Source organism: Lathyrus oleraceus, chromosome 4 (genome assembly GCF_024323335.1).
Source record: "Lathyrus oleraceus cultivar Zhongwan6 chromosome 4, CAAS_Psat_ZW6_1.0, whole genome shotgun sequence".
Classification (NCBI taxonomy): Eukaryota; Viridiplantae; Streptophyta; class Magnoliopsida; order Fabales; family Fabaceae; genus Lathyrus; species Lathyrus oleraceus.
Genome location: NC_066582.1, coordinates 29015113 through 29019718, shown reverse-complemented (window position 1 = coordinate 29019718; position 4606 = coordinate 29015113).

The following is a 4606-nucleotide window of genomic DNA, read 5'->3' as shown; positions in this document are numbered from 1 at the left end:
AGAACAACAAATTAAGGGGGAGAATGTTGAGTAATGTGATATCATTAAATACTTGTATTAGATACATGTACCTAGAGTATTGTAGAAACATGTACATAGGCTAATGTGAGTTCATGTATCAAATAGTTAATGAGTTCTAGAGAAATGTAGAAATAAATTAGTGGAGTCATAATAAAAAAGGTAAGAGAGAAGTCTGTAGAACTCTCTCATGAAATATCTAGAATATAGATGTATTTAGAACTCTCCATTAAATCTAATAAATAGGGAGAGATTATCATTTGTAAACTAAGCAAGTGTAAGCAAAAACAAAAAGAAACAAAGAAAACCAAAAAGCATTTTTCAGCACTTCTAGAATACCACCAACATCATTAAATTAATTTTTTTAGGCTTAAAATGTGCAATGCCCACGGTCCCGCCCTCATTTTTTTTTTGCGGGAGAGGTCAAGGTTTAGGCTCGCATCCTCAATCATAGTTGTCCTGCCCGCCCCATTTTTTGCACGCTTTTGTCGTTAGGGCCTAAACGGGACGAGCATGCTCTTTGTCAGCCCTACCAAGAGGTGGTGGTGGAGGTTGCGGACGGCGACGGATCCGGGTCAGCAAACAACATGTCCCTTTTAGGCGGTTTATGGGTTTGTTTGTTAAAAGGTCATGTTTTGTTTCCATAATGGGTTTGTTGGGTTTATATAGTTATAAATATGTATCTCTATCAATTTTATGGATAAGATTTGAAATCATAGAGAATAAGTGGTAATCCTAGTTAGAGAGACAAATGATAAAAATTGATAGGATTTTATTCTTAAGATTTGGGAAACCTTTTGAGATATCTAATGGAATTAGGAAACACTTATAAATATATTAGGTTTGTCTGACTAGTATATAGAGATTCGTAGATATTGAGAAATACTTGGTTAGAACACAAGGTTTGTTTTTAGGAACTCAGGTGACTACTTTCTTGTAACTATTTTGTATTCTCTTGTAACAATTTTTGGAAGTATAATGAATCAACGAGTCGTTCTCTCTCCCATAATAAATTGATTTGATCAAACTGGGTAAGCAATTTTTTTTGTTCTTGTCTTTTATCCTTTTTTTCTTATTGTGGATTCACTTACACTAGTTATTTTGCTATTTGAGGCCAATTACTTTGGTTGTTATTGTGCTTTGTCCTACACATATTTATTATCAACATAATTAATATTATCGTTAGATTTCAATGATATATTATTGTGGTTGAACCTTTCAATTTCGCAACAAATGATGTTCATCATGGGGAAAAGTTAAGTTTGTAAGTGTGTAGCATGGATTTTAAATGAGATATCGGTAAATTTTACGAAGACACTATTTTGGGTTATGCACAATGAAGATGCAAGCAATCTTAACTCAACGGAAGTGTGTATATATAAATATTTAAGGGTAAGGCACCGATGCATGCACACCTATCATAAGCAAATAAGATAGATGTGGTGGATAAGATTGAAAGTGTAATTATCTTGTGCCTCAAAGATAAAGTTTTAAAGGAAGTCGCCAGGGAGATAACCACGACTTCGACGTAGGCACAACTTAATAATTCTATATGATCAAGGCTTTGGCTCACAGGTTGTATTTGAAACAACAAATATATTTATTCCAAATGGTAGATAAGAAATACATAATGAAGTAGTTGACAAAATTTCATAAGATCATTGATGATCTAGAGAATATTGAAGTGAAGATTGATGATGGGACAAGATCTTACTCTCGCTAAACTCGTTACCTAGATAATTTAAGCACTTAGAGGATGTTCTTATTTATGATAAGGAATAAACTATTATTTTAGATGAAGTTTATAAGTTTATGAGATCCAAGGAATTTTCAAAGGTGAAAGATTTAAAGATTGACGATGATGGTGAATGCTTAAGAGTCTCAAGAGGATGAAGTGAGCATAAAGGGATGTTTAAATCCAGGAGGTTTGACAATTCAATGATAAAATTCGTTATTTATCTGAAAACCGATCACTCCAAGAAGGATTGTTCCAAGAGAAATGACGTTGAAGAATCTATTTGGATTTTTATTACCTCAAATAAGGATAGTTATGATATTGTTGGTGTACTAGTGGTGTCAATAAGACTTTCAAGGTTCCTGGTGTTGGTACGATCAAACATAAAATGTTTGATGATGTTGAATTCCTTCTACATAATGTGGGGTATGTTTTAGATCTAATTTTTTTTTGTTATTTATAAGCATGTTTGATAACCTAGGTTATTCCACTAAATTTGAACACAGGGTGTTGAAGATTGCACATGGTGGAGTGATCATAACCAACCCTTCTAAAATATTTGGGTTATATATTTTATATGGATATAATGTTATTGGTCATACATCATTAGTTAGTGAATACTTTCATGACGTGAATAAACTATGAGTTTTGAAGTCAAGCCATGGTAGATTTCTACAGGTTATTTCAGACTGCACTTTAATGAATTTTGTAGAAGACAATGTATAAAAATGTGTTTGACCACTTCTCACATGGTGCTAGGAGTTGAGTTGCCATGGAGTTTCTATGGTAAGACAGGTACTAAGCAGCTTACCTCATTGACAACTTTCCATTCACAGGGATAGACTTATAGAAACATATGACTATTTAGAGTAGGAAGCATGTAAATTACTCTATTTTGAAGGTCGTAAATTTTTTACCATTTACGTAAATCAAGTTATTCCAAGTTGATGATAGGTATTGAATTGTGTCTTCAATGGCTATCCAAGAGGTGGGAAGGGTTATGAGCCATGAGAAGTGGAACCTGAACAATCAGAGTTCATCATTAGAAGATGTAATACTTACAATGTGTCCCTTAAGGGGAAGAAGAGTAAAGACCTGGATAAGAAGATATAAGAAAATATGGCGGGTGTCATACCCCAAAATTTGCCCAAGGCATTTTTCAAGACACTCCGACTTGTTATGCAAGACACTGACCTCAAAGGAACAAAAGCCCAGCTCACAACAGGCCCAATCCAGAAGATGGCCCAAACTGGCCTGCTCGCTAGGCGAGCAATTCCTTCGCCTAGCGAACACTTCGTTATGACACTCGCCCCAGCGAAGCACCAGGTCCAGTAAAAGCCCAAAATAGCTTGCTCGCTAGGCGAGCAATTCCTTCGCCTAGCGAAGCTTGCGAATATCAGCATTTCTGGGCTTCATTCTGAGCCCATTAGGTCACAAAAAAGAGCATTATAAATACCAGCACTTCAGTAATGAAAAGGAGAACGAAAAAAGGACGAAAGGAGAACCCTAGCAAGAAAACCCTGATACTCATTGGAGGCAAACCTGGAAGGAACTCGGCGACACCAAGTTCTACCTCCGCCCAATTCAATCCGATTTGCCGATTCGAAGTCACAACTCAGCTGCTAACAGGTTTACATTGCTATCATTGTTTTACATTCTTAATTTGCATATGACTTTATGATTAGATTTATGAAATACCTTAAGCTTGGCATGTGAACTTTAGTATATACCATGCATACCTTAACTGATTAATCGTATAATTGCAGTAATAAGATCCATAAGGCATAAAATTGGTTGAGATTGTACTGATATCATATTCAAAAACCAGCAGCGCTCGCTAGCACATCGCTAAGCGAGCCAGTAGCGAGTACTCGCTAGGCCTTCGCTAGGCGAAGCAGGGGCGAACGGGACAGTGGCTGTTTCATTTTTGCTGTTCTATCTTATGTTTGTCTAATCATGAGTTATTATGATTCTGCATCATGTGGTCTGAGTTCATGATTGTTGTGTTTATTTTATGGTGCAACTTTCAATTATATTTTATCTCGATGCTCTAATCCGTGTGTTGAATTGTGTAAAGGTTTACATGTTTCCAAGGAAATGGCCGGCTAGGCATTCCACCTTATGGGTGGGATACCCTTATGGAGATTCAATCTGAATTATTCAATTGGTTTTAATGTATTAATTTTATGGCAAAGATCCACCCTAATGGCTTAATTGTTCTTAATGTATTGGTTGTAATATGGACCTAATTACCTACTTGATTACGGTTACCTAATTAATTGTAAAACTTTGCCTTTAAATAAGTGATCTCGGACCTCTCTTTGTTACCCTACGATTACAGTATTACGGTCATGTCCCGCGAATGTGGGGATACACTTAGCAATGGCCCTTCGATTAAATCATCATAAAATAAATCAGAGTCCCTCGGATGTTGCCTTCGAATATGTGATTTCGTCCCTCGATGACCCTTCGGTGTAGCCTACGGTTAAATGATGATCGTCCCTTCGAATGCTAAGGTATCCTTACAACTGTTGCCTTCAATGACCTATCGATGACCCTACGATGACCCTTTTACATCCAAAAGGCTAAAATTACTTACTTCTCAATAGTAAGGACAGTTTTACCCTCATAAGGATAGGAAATGCCCATAACGACCTCAGGAAGGTATAACTCTCAATTACTGGATCATAACCTAAAACATTTTTCACCCCTCACACTTTGCAAGTCCTAGAAAATCACCCCTTGGTATACATTCATACTAGAATCATTACCAAGTTATATTTTTCTAAACTGTTTTTCAAAATCAAACGAGATAAATACTTTGTATACATTCATACGAGAATCATTACAAAG